Here is a 22,436-nt window from a genome sequence, read left to right as displayed (position 1 = left end):
TAATTTAATGACTTAGAGTTTTTTTCCCTTTAAAACTTGTAAGATAAGTTTTTCACTATGACATTACTGTACTATCATGCCTAAAAGAAGATATGTAACCAATTAAGTCAGCAATTTTAATTTGTGATAGTTTGACAGTACCTTAAAAAAAAAAAATACCACTGCCGTCGAGTCGATTCCGACTCACAGCAACCCTATAGGACAGAGTAGAAGTGTCCTACATGGTTTCCAAGGAGTAGCTTGTGGATTTGAATGAACTGCCCACCTTTTGGTTAGCAGTCAAAGCACACCATACCTCTTAACCACTGTGCCACCAGGGCCCCAAAAGAAGGTATGTGATCATTTAAGTTGTCAATTTTAATATGTGATAGTTTGACAGTACCTTTACAGGGACGGATAACAATACTAGGGGTCAATTCTAACTTAGTTTTTCAAAATAAACATTTACTTGCCTAAATCACTGCAAAGAGATTTCCATCTTCCTACTCAGAAAAAAAGACTACACTGGAAAGAGCCAAAAAGGATCTCATTTTTTAAAAAACTATACATGAAATCAAAATCTCATAAATTCAATCATAATCCAATAAATATTCATCCAACAATTATTTATTGCACACCCACTATATCCTAGAAATGAGATGTCAAATTAAGGCAATCCAGAGCTACTAACCCCCAGACCATAGCTACTAAAGGTGAAAAAAAAGTACTGTTTTTGTTTTTTCTTCTGTAAAATAGCCTAGTCATACCTGCCTCACCCAAGAGAGCTGCTGTGAAGATCTAATAACATGACATACGTAATCACATTTTTTAAAGTGTGGGGTGTTATTAAAATGTTTATAGGAGAAACCTCGGTAATTCCAAAGACATGTTTAAGGGTTTGGTTTGAATATGAAAAATCTCTTATTATTAGACTGTGTTGATTTTTATTTTTAATTTTGAAATTTTTCATGACAGGAGAGGAAATGGGAAGAGAGGATTATGTCACCTAAGAATAGTAATCTAAACTACTTTTTTCTTCCCCTCTTACCCTTGTTCTCCTAGCAAGTAAGGGCATGGATTGGTTGGGGATGACACCAGGTGAGCCAAGAGGTCAGGCTGGATATACTGGACTAGCCAGAATAGAGTAATGAACAGAACCAGAGTTTGCACCTTTCAAAAATCCCTGAAACCAGACACCTGCAACCCATGATATACAAATGAAGGTAGCATATGAGATGATTCGCAGTGGTTCTCTGACCCTGGGGCCCGAAGAAAACAATGCATTGACTCGGTATCCTCCCACCAATGGTTAGAACCTGTTTCCCCCTTCCTACCTCCTTCCTGTCTCCCACGTATCCAGAATCTCCCTTCCTGCTATCCTCTACCTTTGAGTCGTCCACTGCATCCCAAGAAAAATTCCACACCCCACAGTTCTATTTTTTTTCGTGTCCCAGGTTAAATTCCCATTTTTCATATGGCCAGAGACAACCCTATTGTTCAATTATTCAACCTTTAAAAGTTTGATAATGCCTCTTGATTTTTTTATGTTAGTAAAATATATGTAACAAATTTTGCTATTTTAACCATTTTTAATCCTACAATTCAGTGGCATCAATTACACTCATAATGTTGTGCAACTATCACCTCTATTTCCAAAACACATCAAAGCCCATTACGCCATTATGCCCCTGCTTTCTTAAAAAAAAAAACCTTATTTTGGATGTTTTCAAACATAACAAAAGTTGATAGAATAGTATAATGAATCCCCATGTAACCATCATCCAGCTTTAACTACTATCAACCCTGTCCCCACTAGTGGGTTAACTTGAAGAAAATTATATAATTTTATAATAGTTATATAATTTCATCTGTATATAATTCTAAAGAAACAGCAACTTTTTTTTTTTTAATCCATACTACTCTTATAATAATAGGAAATTAATGAAACATAACAGAACTCTAAAGTGAGAATTACTTGATTCTTGTTCCTTTTATATAGCTCCCTCAATCTGGAACCCCAAAGGGAGGAGGGACCCAGGCATTCTTGATCCCTGAATTAATACAATAATAATACCACAGAACTTCATCTATGTCCTCCAATAAAGATGTCCATCCTTACTCTAAAGTAATGAAGACTAGCTGCTGTTCCTAGGGAAAGGACAAGAACCTTCTCGACAACATCCAAACACATGAGAAATAACTTATCTTCTCCACACCCATTTTCCTTATCTCAAAATTCACTGGGGACTGATGGTTAAATATCTTGGTGAAATCACATAGCATTCTGAAGAGGCAAAATATTTATTGTACTAGCATAGAAACAGAACAAATTGCAAAAATCAAAACTGGATTCAAACACATAATGAATTTAATATATGATAAAACTACCATTTCAGATCAGTGGGAGAAAGATGACTCACCCAATAAATGTAATGAGACAACTAGTTAGACATTTCAGAAAAAAAAGCTGAATCATTACTTTATGCCAAAATAAAGTCCATATGTACAAAAAATTTAAAGATAAAATATGACACCATAAAATTACCAGGGTAACATTGATGAATACTTTTATAACTTGGAGTGAAAAGGCCTTTTTAAGCATATGTTCCAAAATTCAGAAGCTATAAAGCAAAAATTCTATAAATTTTGGCTACATAAAAATCAAAGATGTACGACCTTTTTAAAAGACAAAAATACTACTGTTATGGATTGAATTGTGTCCCCCCAAATTGTGTGTCAACTTGGCTAGACCATGACTCCCAGTATCATGTGATTGTCCACATTTTGTCATCTGATGTGATTTTCCTTTGTGTTGTAAACCCTACCTCTATGATGTTAATGAGGCAGGATTAGAGGCAGTTATGTTAATGAGGCAGGACACAATTTACAAGATTAGGTTGTATATTGAGTCAATCTCTTTTGAGATATAAAAAAGAGAAGGAAGCAGAGAGACAGAGGGACCTCCTACCACTAAGAATGAAGAACCAGGAGGGGAGCATGACGTTCGGACCCAGGGTCCCTACACTGAGAAACTCCTAGACCCATCCAAGGAAAGGCTGATGACAAGGACCTTCCCCCAGAGCTGACAGAGACAACCTTCCCTTGGAGCTGGCACTCTGAATTTGGACTTCTAGCCTCCTAGACTACAAGAGAATAAATTTCTCTTGGTTAAAGCCATCCACTTGTATTTCTGTCATAGCAGCACTAGATAACTAAGACAACTACCTACAAAGAGAGAGAGACGTATCATATTCTTGAGCAGTGTCTTAAGCTGGTTTCTCTAGTGAAGCAAAACCAGTGACGCATAGATATGTATGTATATGTGTGTGTGTGTGTATACACACATACACACACACACACTCAGACAGACAGAAAGATTTATCTCAAGGAAATGGCTCACGTGGTTGTAGAGTCTGGGAGGTCCCAAGTCCGTGGGTCAGGCATCAGGCTGGAGGCTTCTCCTGGCTCACAGTTACAGGGGCTGATGAATCCAAGACTGGCAGGCAAGAGAGCAGGCTGCTGGCTCAGAGTCTCCAGGGACCAATAAATCCCAAGATCAGCAGGCAATACAGCAGGCTGCTGGTTCAAGTCCCAAAAACTGGAGGTCAGATGATGATGAGCCAGATGCAGGATCCAGAGTGAGCAAAAGCCAGCGAGCTTTGCCAAAATGTCTATATATTGGATGCAGGCCACACCCTCAAGGAAACTCCCCTTACAACTGATTGGCTGATCACATCAGATCACATAATGGAAGTGATTATGTTAGACCACAAAATGGATGATAACTACATCATTACATAACTGCCAAATAATATCATTACATAACTGCCAAACTATATCATTACATAACTGTCAAACCATTGAGAACCATGGCTCAGCCTAGTTGACACTCAACTTTAATCATCACAAGTGGGAAGAACTGACAGCACAAAGATGCTAATTCTTTCCATATTAATACATAAATGCAACTCCAATCAGGACACATTGATTTTTTTAAAAAACCAGACAGTAATTTTAACATTCATACAGAGGGATAAATGACAATAGTCAAAAAAAATTTGGAAAAGGAAGACCATTGAAAGGTCCTATCATACATTAAACTTAAAATGAAGCTGCTATAAACAGACCTGTATGATGTTGGCACAGGATTAGACAAATAGATCAGTAGAAAGAATAGAGACTCTAGAAGCTCATTCGATTATATATGGAAACTTAATAAAGGACCAAGATAGTTTTATTTAGGATATGGTACTGGCATAATTGATTATCCATCTAGAAGAGAATAAAGCTATGTCCTATGGCAGACACTGCTAGCTGCCTACACGATTTCCATTCAGAATCCTGGTTTTGTTCAGGGCAGCAATGTGCCCGGTTGAGACTAATTCACCTCCCTAGATTCCCTTGAAAATAAGAACGGCTGTGCCCTGCTCAAGGAGATATAATTGGAAGTATAATGAGTGGAGCTTCCAGGAAAGTCTTCCTGATAAAAAAGAACCTGCTTCTTGCCCTTTACCCTGACATCTGCCTGCCTATAACAGATACGATGCTTACAGTTCAGAAACTGTCTTATATGAGAAAAAAATAATAATAATCTAAGGCTGTGGAATAGAAAGAGAGAAAAAACCTGGGTCTTTGATGGCATGGTGAAATGACTATACCGATCCTGACCTTTTATTTCTAGTCTTCATGTCACATGGATAAAACAAAAACAAAAAACCATCCAAATCTCTACTTGGTTAAACCACTGTGGTAAGGATTATATTGTACATATAGCTGATTGCAATTCTGATCAGTACAGCCTCTATCTCACATTATGTACAAAAATAAATTTCAAACGGATTAGATATCTAAATATAAAATAATAAAAACATAGGGAGGAGACTTTCTTAATTAAGAATAATCATAAAGGAAAGTGTTTGACTAAACGGAAGTCAGGCATTTTCTACGGCAAAAGCATAAACAAAATCAAAAGCAACAACAGACTGGGAAAATATATGTAACACTCATGGGTTAAAGTTCTTAACATATAAAAAGCTTCTAGAAATTAACTGGAAAGAGACCAACAAAAAAATGGACAAAGGATACAAATAGGCAAGTTGTAGAAGAGGAAATTCAAGTAGTCAAAAAAATATGAAAAAATTAGGGACAATGCTAGGAGCCCTAATACAAGGCATAAACAGTATACAAAATATTACTAGAACTATACAAACAGCAAAAGAGAAATTAGATAACCAGGGGCTCCTATAAGTCAAACACCCATGCTCATCCAAAGACTTCACCAAAAGAGTAAAAAGATTACCTACAGGTCAGGAAAAAGTTTTTAGCTATGACATTTCTGATCAGAGTCTGATCTGTAATATCAACATGTTACTGCAAAAACTCAACTACAAAAAGACAAATAACCCAGTTAAAAAACAGGCAAACAATATGAACAGTCACTTCACTAAAAAAGACATTCAGGTAGCTAACAGATATATGAGGAAATGCTCACGATCATTAGCCATTAGAAAAAAGGAAATCAAAGCTACAATGAGATTCCATCTCACTCCAACAAGGCTGGCACTAATCCAAAAAACACAAAATAATCAATGCCGGAGAGGTGTGGAGAGATTGGAACACTTATACACCGCTGGTGGGAATGGAAAATGGTACAACCTCTTTGGAAATCTATTTGGCACTTTCTTAAAAAGCTAGAAATAGAACTACCATATGATCCAGCAATCCCACTCCTTGGAACATATCCTAGAGAAGTAAAAGCCGTCACACAAACAGAGATATGCACACCCATGTTCACTGCAGCAGTGTTTACAATAGCAAAAAGATGGAAGCAACCAAGGTGCCCATTAACAGATGAATAGATAAATTATGGTATATTCATACAATTGAATATTATCCATCGATAGAGAATAACAATGAATCTGTGAAACATTTCATAACATGGAGGAATCTGGAAGGCATTATGCTGAGTGAAATTAGCCAGTTGCAAAAGGACAAATATTGTATGAGACCACTATTATCAGAACTCGAGAAACAGTTTAAACAGAGAAGAAAATATTCTTTGATGGTTACGAGGCGGGGGAGTGAAGGAGAGGGGAATTCACTAATTAGATAGTAGACAAGAACTAATCTAGGTGAAGGGAAGGACAACACACAATACAGGAAAGGACAGCACAACTGGACTAAAACAAAAGCAAAGAAGTTTCCTGAATAAACCAAATGCTTTAAAGGCCAACATAGCAGGGGCGGGGGTTTGGGACTGTAGTTTCAGGGGACTTCTAAGTCAATTGGCATAATAAAATTTATTAAAACATTTTGCATTCTATTTTGGAGAGTGGCGTCTGGGGTCTTAAATGTCAGCAAGCAGCCATCTAAGATGCAATAATTGGTTTCAACCCACACAGAGCAAAGGAGAATGAAGAACTCCAAAGACAGAAGGTAAGTATGAGCCCAGGAGTCAGAATGGGTCACATAAATCAGAGACTACATCAGCCTGAGACCAGAAGAACTAGATGGTGCCCGGCCACAACCGATGACTGCCATGACAGGGAGCACAACAGAGAACCCCTGAAAGAGCAGGAGAGCAGTGGGATGCAGACTTCAAATTCTCATAAAAAGACCAGACTTAATGGTCTGACTGAGACTGGAGGGACCCCGGAGGTCATGGTCCCCAGACCTTCTGTTAGCCCAAGACCGGAACCATTCCCAAAGCCAACTCTTCAGACAGCGTTTAGACTGGACTATAAGACAGAAAATGATACTGGTGAGAGTGGGCTTCTTGGATCAAGTAGACACAGGAGACTATGTGTGCAGCTCCTGTCTGGAGGAGAGATGTGAAGGCCAAGGGGGACAGAAGCTGGCTGAATGGACATGGAAATACAGGGTGGAGAGAAGAGTATGCTGTCTCATTAGAGGGAGAGCAATTAGGAGTACATAGCAAGGTGTACATAAGGTTTTGTATGAGAGACTGACTTGATTTGTAAACTTCCAAGCACAATCAAAAAATGAAAAGATGCTTAGCCTCACTAGTCAGAAAAATGCAAATTAAAACAAGGATGAAATACTATTTTTCACTGATTGGCAAAAATTCTAAAGAGTTATGATATCTGATACTGGGAAAGATTAATAAAGAAAACTTTCATATATGGTGATAGCAACATAGATTGTTAAAACCAATTTGGAAAATAATATTTGAGCCAGCAGTCTCAGGTTTCAGGAACCTATCCTATAAAAATGAAAGCATCAATACACAAAGTTAAATACAGTGAGAACATGTAAAGCAGTATTTTGTTTATTGTGGCTATTGTAGATTTGTTCACACCTCCCTGTGTGCATGCCTCTTTGTGATGTGACTTTCAGTTCCTCTCATCCTGAGATGAAGTCTATTTCTCAAACTCCTGAATCTGGGCTCGACTATGTGACTTCCTTTAACCAGCAGGACAATACAAATGTGGCACAAATAAAAGCTTAAAAGTAACTGCATTATTGGAGCTTGCCCCTTCTTGCTTCTAGGAACCCTTCCACCACATGTGAACACAGGCCCAGACCAGCCACTTGGAGGACCACAGATCACGTAGAGAGAGGCCATGGTTTTCCCAACCATCCTGGCTTAGGCCCCAGATATGTAAGTGAGGCCATCCTAGACCATTCAGTCCTAGCTAAGGTGGACCATACTAACAAACAGAAAACAACTAACATTGGTGAGGAGGTGGGGAAATAGGGAGCTCTTATCCATTGCCGGTGGGAATGCAAAATAGTATACCCATTGTGGAATATAACGGAGCAGTCCTCAAAAAAACTAAAAATAGAACTACCATGTCACTTAGCATCTCTGCTGCTAGGAATATACCCAATGGAATTGAAAGCAGCAACACAAACAGACATATGTACGTCAATGCTCACTGCAACACTATTTACAATATGGCAATGAAAGGGGTCCGGAGAAGTCAAAACGATGTTGAACGAGAAGAACAAAGTTGTATAACTCATCCTTCCTGATTTCAAAACTTACTACAAAGATACAGTAATCAAGATAATGTGGTACTGGCATAAGGATAGACATATAGATCAATGGAATAGAATTTCAGAGTCCAGAAATAAACCCGTACATTTATGGCTAAGTGATTTTTTACGAGAGTGTTGAGACAATTCGATGGGGAAAGAACAGTCTTTTCAACAAACAGTGCTGGGACAACTGGATATCCACGTACAAAAGAAAAAAGTTACACTCTTACTTTTTACCATACACAAAAATGAATCACAGACCTAAATGTAGGAGCTAAGGTTGTAAAACTTAGAAGAAAACATAGGAGCAAATCCTCGTGACCTTGGGTTAAAGAATGATTTCTTAGATATGACAATAAAAGCACAAGGATAGACTGGACTTGATCAAAATAAGAAAATTTACTGCTCTGAAAGACACCATCAAGGAACTGAAAAGACACAGAGAATGAGAGAAAATATTTGCAAATCATATGTCTGATAAGGGACTGGTATCCAGAATATTTGAAGAATCCTTATAACTCAATAAGACAAATAAACCAATTAAAAAATGGGCAAAGGTTCTGAATAGACATTTCTCCAAAGAAGGTATACGAATGGATAATAAACTCATGAAAAGGTGATCAACATCATAGTTATCATGGATATCATCTGTGAATATGGGGCTTCATTAAAAGGCCAGCTATAAGAGACCAAAAAGACATAGTTATCATACAAATCAAAACCACAATGAGACAACACTTAATACCCTCTAAGTGACTATAATAAAAAAGACAGATACAGCTGTACTGGTTTCAGGACCTCCAGGATACCAAAATTTATGGATGCTCAAGTATTTTGTACAAAATGACTTTGGAAGAGGAGTGGGCCCCGCCCTCACGCCTGCTCTTACGTCAAGGCCCCGCCCTGGCAGGCAGAGAGTGGCCTAGCCTAAAAAAAAAAAAAAAAAGGCCCTGAAAAAGGAAGACTAGTAGGTCAAGGTCTGAGGACTGGAGGGAGCCTGATCCCGGCAAGCCGCTGCCCAGTGATTGCATGGAAATGGCTCCAGCCCAACCAGACAGTGGTTGACAGGATGCGGAAACTGCTTAGAGTGAAACCACAGATAAGGGGGGACTTAGTATTTTCAATCTGCAGTTGGTCGAATCCGCAGATGCAGAACCTGCGGATATAGAGGACTGATCGTAAAAAATAAATATTATAGAAGGTGTGGAGAACTGGAACTACTGGTGGGAAAGTAAAATGGTATAGTTGCTTTTGAAAACAATCTGGCATTTCCTCAAAAGGTTAAACATAGAGCAGTTCCACTCCTAAGCATATACACAAGAGAAATGAAAACATAAGTTAACACAAAAAACCTGTACATGAATGTTGAGAGCAGCATTCATGATCAGAAAAGCCACAAAGTGGAAAAAGCTCAAATGACCATCAACTGGCCAATGGACAAACAAAACCTGGCGTAAACATCCACTAGGATATTATTTGGCGATAAAAAGGAATGAAATGTTAGCCTGAGACCAGAAGAATTAGATGGTGCCCGGCTACCACCACTGACTGCTCTGATCAGGGCCACAATAGATGTGCCCTGACAAATGTGAGAAAAATGCGGAACAGAACTTAAATTCTTAAAAAGTCCAGACTTACTGGACCAGTTGAGACTAGAGGACTTCTGAGATTATTGCTGAGATACTCTTTAAACCTTGGATTAAACTATCCCATGAGGTCATCTTTTAGCAAAATAACAGATTGGCACACAAAATAAAGGATATTATCTGTGAATATGGGGCTTCATTAAAAAAACAACTATAAGAGACGAAAAAGACGACAATCACTCTACAGCAAAGATGAGAGGCTAAGGGGGCAGGAAAATAAGCATACTGGAAATGGAACAAACAGAACATAATTAAAGGGAATGTAGACGCATTGTGAAAAATGAAACTAATGTCACTGAACAATTCGTGTAGAAATTGTCAAATGGGAACCTAATTTGCTGTGTAAACTTTCATAGAAAACACAAATATTTTTTCTTAAAAAAGGAATTAAGTATTGATATGCTACTTTTTTTTTTTTCTGCTACAACATGGATGAACCTTGAAAATATTATGCTGAGTGAAAGAAGACAGTCACAAAAGACCATATATTATACGATTGCATTTATATGAAAAGTTCAGAATAGGCAAATCTATAGAAATGAAAAGTAGTTTAGTGGTTGGTGGAGGGAGCAGGGAATGGGGGATGATTGCTGAAGGGTACAGGGTTTCTTTTTGAAATTATGAAAATGCTCTTAAATTAGATAGTGATGATAGCTGCACAACTCTATGAATATACTAAAAAGCACTGAATTGTACACTTTAAGAGTGAATTTGATGCTATGTGAATTGTACCTCAATAAAGCTTTTATAAGAAGAAACACACATGGGATTTGTTACCCAATACACAGGGGTGACTCTTAGATTTGTGCGGTAGCAAGAGGGAGAAAAAACAAAACCAAAACTGTGAGTGCAGTAACTACTGCTAAAGAAATACCAGCAGTTTCTAATTTTATGCTGCCCTATATTTTGAGTTTCATAGCTTTCAATAATGCTGTACGAGAGGCCAAAACAGATATGCCATTTATATTTTATTATAACAGCTAAACTGGGAAATAAACTTGCCAATTACTTTTTAAAAAAGGAAATGAGCTAAATATCATCATCGATGTAAGTGAGCTTAAATGAACCTTTGCTCAGTAAGAATGAATGTGTTCACAGGGGAGGGAGCATTTGGTAATAAAAATAGTTTAAAGTGCTACATTATTTTAAAAAAACATTTTTGTTTTATTTGCTATAGATGGTCAAACACCATTTTAAAACATATGGTAAATCTGCAAAATAGTAAAAAGAAATGACATCTTGTTTCCATTTTCCTATTCCTTCCAGTTCATCTCTTTATTGTAAATCATTTTCCATTGTGGGACGATATTAAATTTAAATCAAATTGAAGAAGAAGCAAGCGGCTCTGTTCATAAATTCATGTTTCTTAGCACCGCTGCCTCTTACAGCCATTTTATAAAGAATACTGTGGCCTTGGTAGTTGATATTTTTTAAAGATTTTTCACATTGGTCTATTCTTCCTGGATCTGAGCAAAGTGGGAGTTTCTTATCTTGAGCAAACAGCTCTTTTGAGAAACGTATTTACAAAAAGGCAACAAAGATTTTTGAAATTATGATGTAAACATTTTAAATAAATCTTAATACTCTTTTATAAGAAAAGATCTAGAACCAAATTTTAGGGATGGTATTATGCCTGATTTACAAAGATAAATAATAACTAACACATATAGTGCTTACCATATCCTTAGATTGTTCTAAATGCTATACCTGTGTGTATGTACATTCATATATACATACATATACATATATAAACATGAATGTGCGTGTGACTGTATTCCTCACAATTATGCAAATAAACAAAAACTCATAACCCCAATAACATGAGGAAACCACGGCAGAGCAAGGTTAAGTAACTCACCCAAGCTGAACTGAGGGAGTTTGGCACCACAGTCCATGCTTTTAGTCATTACTCTAAGTCAGTATCAAGAGCTCTGAGGATCGCACTAGACAAGCTGACAGATCCTTCCTACTCCCTGGTCTGTACGCCCCTCCAAGTGCTTCCTTTGGAGATCTGGCCCTATGATACATCTTAAGATTATTGCAAAGCTCTTCTACAAGTAAGGAGGTAATCAACTTTTGTTTCTGAACCATCTTTGATCTACGACAAAACCCCCATATTTAATGACTGATTTTAAGGTTCCAAACAAGTTTTCAAACTAAAGTACATAACTTTAGGATAAAATTTAATTACATTTAAAAAATATATATGGAAAACAGGTTAATAAGTCCATATCTTTATTTTCCACAAGGTTAACCACTGAACCACATGATAGAAATAAAATTTTCTATAAAAAAGGATCTACCCTGATAATTTGCATGGATTTTCAGGTTAAAATAATACTTTGTAAGATTATAAAGATAATCAACTCCATACAACTAATCACCTTAGAACATTCCCTAAAAGACATTTTTATTTTGGTGGGGGATAAAAATTGTCTCCCTATACTCATATATACATTTCTGAACCCCTTAAAATAATTTGATTGATCACACTTAGGACCAAAAAGCCCAAATGAAACTGATTGCCACTGAGTCAATTCCAACTCATAGTGACCCTACAGGACAGAGTGGAACTGCCCCACAGGGTTTCCAAGGCTGTAAATCTTTACAGAAGCAGACTGCCTCATTTTTCTCCCATACAGCGGCTGGTGAGTTTGAACTGCCGACCTTTTGGTTAGCGGCCAGATGCTTAACCACTGCACCACCAAGGCTCCTTATACTTAAGACACCAACTCTAAAACCAGATTACTCTATGACATAGTTCCTAAGAACATTCATTTAAAACATGCCCATCTTGTGTCAACTCCAAATGACTAATAATAAAAAATAGATGCCTGGAATTCTGCGTTAAAAAGGAATCTGAGACTAATGAACCACAACCACCACAGCCTCCACCAGACTGAGTCCAGAACAACTAGATGGTGCCTGGCTACCACCACCAACTGTTCTGACAGGGAGCGTAGCAGAGGGTCCTGGACAGAGCTGGAGAAAAATGTAGAACAAAATTCTAACTCACAAAAAAGGCCAGACTTACTGGTCTGACAGATACTGGAGAAAGCCCATGAATATGGCTCCCGGACACCCTTTTAACTTAGTACTGAAGTCATTCCTGAAGTTCACCCTTCAGCCAAAGATTAGGCAGGCCTATAAAACAAATACCAATACATGTAGTTCATCCATGTATATGAAAGTGAATGGACATACCAGCCCAAAAGCAAAGACAAGAAGGCAGGAAGGGACAGGAAAACTGGATGAAAGGAAATGGAGAACCCCAAGTTGAGAAGGGGAGAGTTGACACATCACAGGGTTGGCAACGAATGTCACAAAACAATTTGTGTATTGTTTAATAAGAAACTAATTTGCCCTGTAAACTTTCACCTAAAGCACAATTAAAAAAAAAAAAAAAAGCTTATTTACCTAGTGCTGCCATAATAAAAATACCACAAGTGGATAGTTTTAACAAACAGAAGTTTATTCTCTCACAGTTTAGGAGGCAAGAAGTCCAAATTCAGGGTGCCAGCTCCAGGGGAAGGCTTTCTCAGTCCATTCTGGGGGAAGGTCCTTCAATCTTCCCCAGGTCTAGGAGCTTCTCAGCTCAGGAACCCTGGGTCCAAATGACAGGCTCAGTTCCTGGCACTTCTTTGGTGGTATGAGATCCCCATCTCTCTGCTCCCTTCTCTCTCCTTTTATCTCTTGTAAGATAAAAGGTAATGCAGGCCACACCCCAGGGAAACTCTAGGGATCAGGGCTGTGACTTGAGTAAGGTTTTTACATCCCACCCTAATCCTCTTTAACATAACCTAATCTTGCCTCATTAACAACAGGCAGAAATTAGGATTTACAACACATACGAAAATTACATGAAATTACAAAATGGAGGACAACCACATAATACTAGCCAAACTGACACATATTTTGCAGGGGTGGGGGCGGGGACGGACACAATTCAATCCATGACGATTACATTAAAAAAATAGAGAAAGAAGGAATCTGAGGCTGAGTCCAGGCTGAAGAAGAATGAATGTGATATCAATTATCAATATCTGCCATGAGCATGAAAGGTAGAGTGGTGGCACAAGTACCCTGTATTTACCATCCCTAATCTAGTGAATACTATACCTATAAATGAAAAAGGTCAATTAGGGTTTCTACCCTCGTGGAGTACAGGGTATAACCGGAGATATAATACGCATATGCCAAACCAATAAAGACCAATTTTTAATCAAAACAATTCTATTATTTTCAAAATAAAAAAGAAACACTCCAAATTAATCCTCAAATAGTTAGAAGATGAATAAATGAGGCATAGGCCATGTCACATAAGGGTGAAAGGAGAAGGAAGCAAAAGCTTGTGTTCAAAGGAAGCAAGCTGGGGCGAGTAACAGAGTAAGATACATAAGCTATGGCAGCATTGGTGGTTCAGTGGTAGGCTCTTCGCCTTCCATATGGGAGACCCAGGTTCAATTCCGGCCAAGGCACCTCATGCACAGCCACCACCCAACTGTCAGTGGAGGTTTCTGTGTTGCTATGCTGCTTAACAGGTTTCAAAGAAGCCTCCAGACTAAGACTAGGAAGAAATGCCTGGTGATCTCCTTCCCAAAACTAGCCAGTAAAAACACTATGGATCGCAACCATCCATCTGCAACCAACCACAGGGATGGCACAAGATCGGGCAGCACAAAGGAGTATTAGGAAAAGTTACCCAAACCTTGAAATAGGCAGAAGATATTACGGGGAGTTCTTTCAGTGGAACGCATGATGTCGTTTAACAGACCCTCTGAGGATTATCTGATTATGTAGAAATATCTTAATTTGACTCTCTATTGACTAGGCTGTTTTATAATTTTACAGGGGGAGTGGTTAACTTGTAAAAACTGATAACAATGCAAAATAATTCTTGTCAGAGAGGAATTGCAAATCATTCCTCTGTTCAGCAATGCAAAAGAATTCTCTGGGTAGAGATGTAACTGTTTTCTATGCGTAAAACGCATAACCCCAACTATTAAGTCTCTTCCCTTGTAAGAATTTGCATCTATTAGCAAATTCATTTCAGCATTCTTTGCCTGACTATATAAATTCTCTGTTCCTCAAATTTTTATTTGAGCTAGTCTTATCTTACAGGTTCTCTCATTAATTAATGAATTGAATATATGACTCTATTTCCCTTTTATATTTGGATAAGAATCATGTTTTTAACTTTTAAAAAATTATATTTTATCAAGAATTCCTGTGAGAAAGTCACGATAAGCTAGATAAGTGGGAAAAAGGAGTTGTAGAGCACCTAGAAGACTTTGGATTAGATAATAGGTAAAAGGAGGACAGCAAAGGAGTGACACCATATAGTTAACAGATAGCTACTCTATTCTAGGATGACGAAATGGTGACTCTGATGGTTAAGATTGTGTGTCAACTTGGCTGGGCCATGATTCTCAGTATTTTGGCAGTTGTATAATGTTGTGATCACTTTCCTGTTGAAATGTGATATGTGATCACCCCATGATGGAATCTGCTGAGTGGTACTGGCAGGGTTGGGGACTGTGGCAGTTCACCGCCCCCTCAGCCTTCATCACTCTGCCTTTCACCACCTACTTCTTTTCCTGCTCACCTTGTAAAGGTTGTTGGCTTTTTCTGGATCCAGCAGCTGTCTCTTGTCTGACCTCTGGTTCTTGGGACTTGAGCTTACCTGTCCATCTTGGGATTTGCCGATCTTCACGGCCTGCAAGCAAGAGTACTGCTCCCTGACCTGCCTACCTTGGGTTCACCAGCCCCTGCAGCTAAGCAACTCAGGAGAAACCTTGCGGCCTTGCCTGCTGACCTTGGGGATTCCTCAACCATCACAACCTATAAGCGAGATCCCTGCCCTCCAATCTGCTCATCTTGGGTTCACCAACTTCTGCGACTTGGTGAATTGGGAAAGGACTCTATTCTGATCCAAAGACTTGAGATGTTCCAACCCCTACAATTGCATGCGCCGTTTCCTTAATATAAATCTCTCTATATATATTTATATGCATCACTGGTTTTTTTTCTCTAGAGAACCCAGCCTAAGACAGTGACTGAGCACTTATTACTCTATTGATCTGTAAGATACCTGTGTGGGTATCCCCTTTTTCACATCAATTTCTGAAGCTGAAAGGCTCACAAAGAAAGAGCAACTTGGCTAAAAAGGAAGACTAGAGAAGTGGAGAAACCAGTAGAATGTAGTGATATGGAAGCTTAGGGAAGAAAGATTTCAAGAGGTAAAAATAATCCACAGAGTAGAACGCTGCAAATATGTCAAACAAAATCAGGTTAAAAAAGTGTCCGTTCATATTTACTGTCTACTTAGTATATGTGTTTCGCTGCTATTCATAAGGTTTTCACTGGCTAATGCTTTTCAGAAGTAGACTGCCGGGTTCTTCTTTCTAGTCTGTCTTAGTCTGGAATCTCAGCTGAAACCTGTCCTCCATGGGTGACCCTGCTGGTATCTGAATACCGGTGGCATAGCTTCCAGCATCACAGCAACATGCAAGCCCCCACAGTACGACAAACTGACAGACACGTCGGGGCTCAATATCATAAGTCAGAACAAGGCCAGGGCCCGAATGTGGAACAGACCATCAATTGCTCATATGCAAGTTCAAGATGAAGCTGAAGAAAATCAGAGCAAGTCCACGAGAGCCAAAATATGACCTTGAGTATATCCCACCTGAATGAATTTAAAGACACATTGCATTGGGTAAATCTGCTGCAAAGGACCTCTTTAAAGGGTTGAAGAGCAAAGATGTCACCTTGAAGACTAAGGTGTGCCTGACCCAAGCCATGGTATTTTCAATTGCATAATACGCATGTAAAAGCTGGACAATGAATAAGGAAGACCGGAAGACCGAAGGAGAATTGACGCCTTTGAATTGTGGGGTTGGCAAAGAACATTGAATATACCATGGACTGCCAAAAGAACGAACAAATCTGTCTTATAAGCAGTACAGCCAGGATGCTCCTTAGAGGCAAGCATGGTGAGATTGCGTCTTACATACTTTGGACATGTTGTCAGGAGGCATCAGTCCCTGGAGAAGGACATCATGCTTGGCAGAGTACAGGGTCGGCGGAAAAGAGGAAGACACTCAATGAGGCGGATTGACACAGTGGCTGCAACAATGAGGTCAAGCATAACAACGAGTGTGAGGATGGCTCAGGACCGGGCAGTGTTTCGTTCTGTTGTGCATAGGGTCGCTATGAGTCAGAACTGACTCGACGGCACCTAACAACAACAACTTAGTATACGCCAAGAACTGTGCAGGCATGGGGACAGAGTAATAAACAAAACCAAAATAGTCACTGCTGACACTGAGTGTAGTGAAAGAGACAGACATTAAATGACTAATTTAAGTAATAAGTATTTAGAGGTTCTATGCCAGCCATCTGCTCCCTTAAAGATTTCAGCCTAGGAAGCCCTACGGGACAGCTCTGCTGGGTCCTAAAAGGTTACTATGAGTCGGAATTAACTCAACAGCTCACAACAACAAAGTGCCAGCCAAGATGGAGCAAGCCCACTAAAGCCTATCTCTCCTGCTGATTATAACTAAGTACTCTCAATGAAATGCAAAAAGCAATTACCTGAGGAGTCTGAAAAGTAAACAAAAGCAGGATTGGGAGAAGTGTTAGACTTGGAAGAAGGGGCTCATACAGGAGTGAATTTCCTTTTTTCTGTTTCCTATTTTCTCTTGTGATTTTTACATGAGGACAGGCCCCAGTAACACTGCTGTAGTTGTGGCAGGGCCATGTGCTATGAAAACTAGAGAAATCCCACCATTCTGGCCAGAGGACAGAGGCAAAGAGTTGGGGAGAATTCCAGAGAGGAGAGACCTGAAAAAAGGATTCTCCTAATTCTGTGCATAAACCAGCATACGTGCAGGGCTCATCCTTGATGTGCATACGTACAGAACACCCCCAAGTAGCACAGCAAAGGCCTTGAAAACTGAATAACAATATAAACCACAGCACAAGTCCCAGACTGACCCCTGAATAGGAGTCTCTGGGTGGTACAAATGGTTAAGAGCTTGAAAAGTTGGCAGTTCAAACCCACCCAAAGGTGCCTCAGAAGACTGGCCTGATGGAAACAACCTAAATGCCCATCAACAGATGAACGGATAAACAAATTACTGTACATACACACAATGGAATACTATGCAACGGTAAAGAACAATGATGAATTTGTGAAACATCTCACAACATGGATGAATCTAGAGGGCATTATGCTGAGTGAAATAAGTCAGTCACAAAAGGTCAAATATTGTATGAGACCACTATTATAAGAACTCATGAAAAGGTTTACACACAGAAAAAACATTCTTTGATGTTTACAAGGCTGGAAAGGGAGAAATTCACTGACTAGATAGTAGATAGGTCTCAACTTTGGTGAAGGGAAAGACAACATACAAGATAGTGGAAGTTAGCAAAACTGGACCAAAGCAAAAGCATATAAGTTTCCTAGACTCATCCAAACACTGTGAGGGACCAAGTAGGTAGGGCTGGGGGCTGGCGACCATAGTCTCAGGAGACATCTAGATCAACTGGCATAACATAATTCATAAAGAAAACTTTCTACATCCAACTTAGTAAGTAGCGTCTAGGGTCTTAAAAGCTTGTGAGCAGCCATCTATGATACATCTATTGGTCCCATCCTGTCCGGAGCCAAGGAGAAAGAAGAAAACCAAAGACACAAGGAAAATATTAGCCCAAAGGACTACCCTATGAGGCAGTTCTACTCTGTATTACAGGGTCACTATGAGTCGGAATCTGCTCCATGGCAGTGGGTGAAAGGACTAAAGATCCACATGAACTAGAGACTCTACCAGCCTGGGCCCAGAAGAACTAGATGATGCCGGCTACTACTACCAACCACTCTGACAAGGATCATATCAGAGAGTCCTGGACAGAATGGGAGAAAAATGTACAGCAGAATTCCAATTCACGAAAAAAGACCAGACTAACTGGTCTGATAGAGAGACTGGAGGAACCCGCAAAACTATAGCCCTGGACATCCTGCTAACTCAGCACTGAAACCACTCCTAAAGCCCTCTTTTCAAATCAAGATTAGACAAGCCTATAAAACAAAAATAGCACACGTGAACAACGTCCTTCTTAGTTCAGTCAAATATACGAGACCAAATGGGCAACTCTTGTCTAACAGCAGGACGAGAAGGCAGGAAGGGACAGGAACTGGACAAATGGACACAGAGAACCTGGGGTGGAAAGGGGGAGAGTGCTGTCACATTGTGCGGATTGCAACCAACGTCACAAAACAGTATGTGTATAAATTTTTTGAATGAGAAATTAACCTGAGCTGTAAACTTTCACCTAAAGCACAATAATAAATAATAATTAAAAAAAAAAAAATAGAAGACTGGCCTGGTGATCTGCTTCTGAAAGGAAATAGCCTTGAAAACGATATGGAGCAGCTCTACTCTGCACACATGAGGTTACCATGAGTTGGAACTGACTCCATGGCAAACAATACAATGACAACCCCTGAATGGTGCTGATACAGGACAGACCCAAGCAGCATAGCAAAGGCTTTGAAAACTGTCCTGACATTGGAACCATCACCGATAGGAAAAAAAAAATAAAAGGACAAGACAGACCTTGCAGTCTTAATCCAACCAGGATGACTGATTGCTAAAATGACAACAAAAATCAACATTATCCAGGAAATTTTAACAAGATACAGAAATTCATAGAACAATATTCAAAATCTCTACAATATAATTCATTACTATTCAACATAAAAGAGTCAGGAAAACGCAAGCAATTCTCAAGAGAAATGACCAAAAAACCCATAGATGGGTTAAGAGTAAAAGGATAAAAAAAGACATACTATGAAACTGCTAATCAAAAGAACTGGAGTAGACAAAAAGAACATTACACAATGAAAAAGAGGTCAAATCACCAAGAAGATATAACAATCCTAAATGTGTATGGATCTAATAACAGATCTTTAAAATACATGAAGCAAAAACTGATAGAATTGCAAGGATAAGTAGACAAATTTGTAATTGTAATTGGAGACTTCAGCACCTCTCTCAGCAATGGATAGAATGAGTAGACAGAAAATCAGCAAAGATTGGGAAGACTTGAACAATATTATCAACCAACCTGATCTAACAGATATTTGTAGAACACTGTACTCAACAACATCAAAATATGCATTATTTTCAAGTACACCTAGAACATTCACTAAGACACACAATATTCTGGGCCATAATACAAACTTTAAGCAATTGAAATAATAAAAAGTAGGTTCTCTAACCATATCAAAATTAAATTAGAAATCAATAGCACAAAGATATCTGGAAAACCTGCAACTATTTGGAAATTAAACAACACACTTCTAAATGACTGAAGAGTCAAAGAAGTCTTAAGGGAAGTTAGAAAATATTTTTAACTGAATGAAAATGAAAATACAACATATCAAAATTTATGAGATTGGCTGCATAGAGGGAAATGTATAAACTTAAATGTTTATATTAGAAAAAAAAATAAAGATGTCAAATCAATGATCTAACCTTTTTTTGTACAGCTTTTTAACATACTTAATGGTGAAAGACTGAGTATTTTCTCCCTAAAATCAGGGAGAAGGCAAGAATGCCCACATTCAACATGGCATTGGCAGTTCTAACCAGCATAATAAAGAAAAATAAAAGGCATACAGATTGAAAACACAGCTGTCTCTATTCATAGACAACACCATTGTCTAAGTATAAAATCCCAAGAAATCTACCAAAAAAAAAAAAAAAGCTCTGAGGACATATAAATGAGAAATGGACAATTTCATTCAAAGCTACAGCTTTTACTCCAAAATTTTGCTTCAAAATTTCTGTCTCCAGATCCTTATGTCAAACGGCCAACTGGGTATATTCACCTATTACGTCCCACAAATTCCTAAGACTCAGTATTTCCAAAGCTGAATTTATTGTTCTCCCTCCAAATTTGATCTTAAAAAAAAAAAAAATTCCCTAGTCTATTTGGTAATACCACCAATTTACTTATTCTAATATTTATAGCTTTTCAATATTAATTTATCCATCCACCCAAGCTAAAAGATGGGGATTCACCTTAGACACTTCCTCGTCCCCACTCCACATCAAATTGGTCAGCTGGCTATTAGTTAACTTTTGTTATGAAAGAAATTCCTCCAAATTTAGTAGCTTAAAACAAAACTATTATTTCCTGTGATTCTGTGGGTTGACAGGCCAGTTATTCTAGTCTGAGGCAGCTTCGCTGGGGCTGGATCTTCCAGGATAGCCTCACACATATGTTTGAGGCCTCGACTAGGAAAACTGAGACCTCCCTCCAAGTGGTCCCTCATCTTCTAGAAGGCTAATCCTGATTTGGCCACATGGTGGCTGAAGGCCTGCCAGCAATGAGGGCAAGTCCCAAGGTGTGCAAGCATTTGTCAAGCTTCTACTAACATTATAACTATTATCTCAATGGCCAAAGTAAGTCACATGAGTTAGTCTGGAAGGATACTAAGGGTATGGAAACAGAGTTATGAAAAATTGGGCAGGAGGGGGCATAACTCAACAATCTACCGTACTTAAGCTTGCTTGATCTATCTCCTTAAAACCTCTCCGATCTCATTCTTCCTCTTGGATCCCACTGACTTAAATTCAAGACCTTCTCATCTCATACCTGAATTACTTGCAATAGTCTCCTGAGTTTGAATTGTTGTAATAAAAATAAAAATAAAAAAATTTTTTTTTTTTTTTTAATTTAGCACGAGTTTTCTGAAAAACACAAATCTGGTCATATAACTCGGGCTTAAAACTCAATAGCTTCCAAAAGGTCACAGAATAAACCCCTAGATGAGGTCTACAAAATCTTCCATTATCTAGCCCTTGCTTACTTGTTGCCTTAGTTACCTGAACCCAACCCAGAACTTCAATACATATTTCAAGGGGACACAATACAGTCCATAACATCTTCTTACCTCTCACTATTCCCTCATACATACCTACTCTTTCAAAACAAAGAATTAAGTCTTCAAAGGGCCATGATGTTTCAATATCTACAACTTTCCACATAATGTTGTTTCCCTATGGAATGCCCTATCCTTGCTTGTGCCTGGAAAATTTCAATTTTCTCTTCAGGATTTATCTCAAATGCTGCAAATTTAATGAAGTCTTTCTAGCCTGATGAAATTAAATGCTCTCATCTCTGTGCTTCTATTACATTTCATGTAACCATCAATAATAGTATTTATTATAATATACTATAATTATTCATTTGTAGGCCTAACCCACTTACCTCACTGTGTGATGGGGACTATGTTATTTTTATGTCTCTCTCCAACAACCAGTATAGTTCTTGTCATTTATTAAGTACTCAACAAATGCTCTTTGAATTAATCAATTCAAATTAAAATGTCCATTCCCAAAATTCCAAGTGCCAGTGGAAAAAAGATTTATCAGAAAACAGTCTTTCACTGAGTCAAATCTTCTCCTCATCTCTGAACTCTTCTTCAAATGTTACTTTTTAGTCAAGTTACTTGGCTGATATGCAGCTCCAAGTGCACTAATAAACTCTCAATATGCACTAATATGCCTTCAATACATTATGAATATATTAAAGTGAGAATTTAAAAATTACATTAAAATGCATAAATGTACTAAATTGCATAAAAAGTTACAGACTAAAATTATCAGAGCACTAAACATACTGAGGGGGCAGAGTGGATAAGCACTACCACTGATAACCAGAATGTCAGCAGTTTGAAGCCACCAGGCACTCCTTGGAAACCCTATGGGGCAGTTGTACTCTGTCCTATAGGGT

Source organism: Loxodonta africana, chromosome 18 (genome assembly GCF_030014295.1).
Source record: "Loxodonta africana isolate mLoxAfr1 chromosome 18, mLoxAfr1.hap2, whole genome shotgun sequence".
In the NCBI taxonomy this organism is placed as follows: Eukaryota; Metazoa; Chordata; class Mammalia; order Proboscidea; family Elephantidae; genus Loxodonta; species Loxodonta africana.
This window is presented reverse-complemented; position numbering follows the sequence as displayed.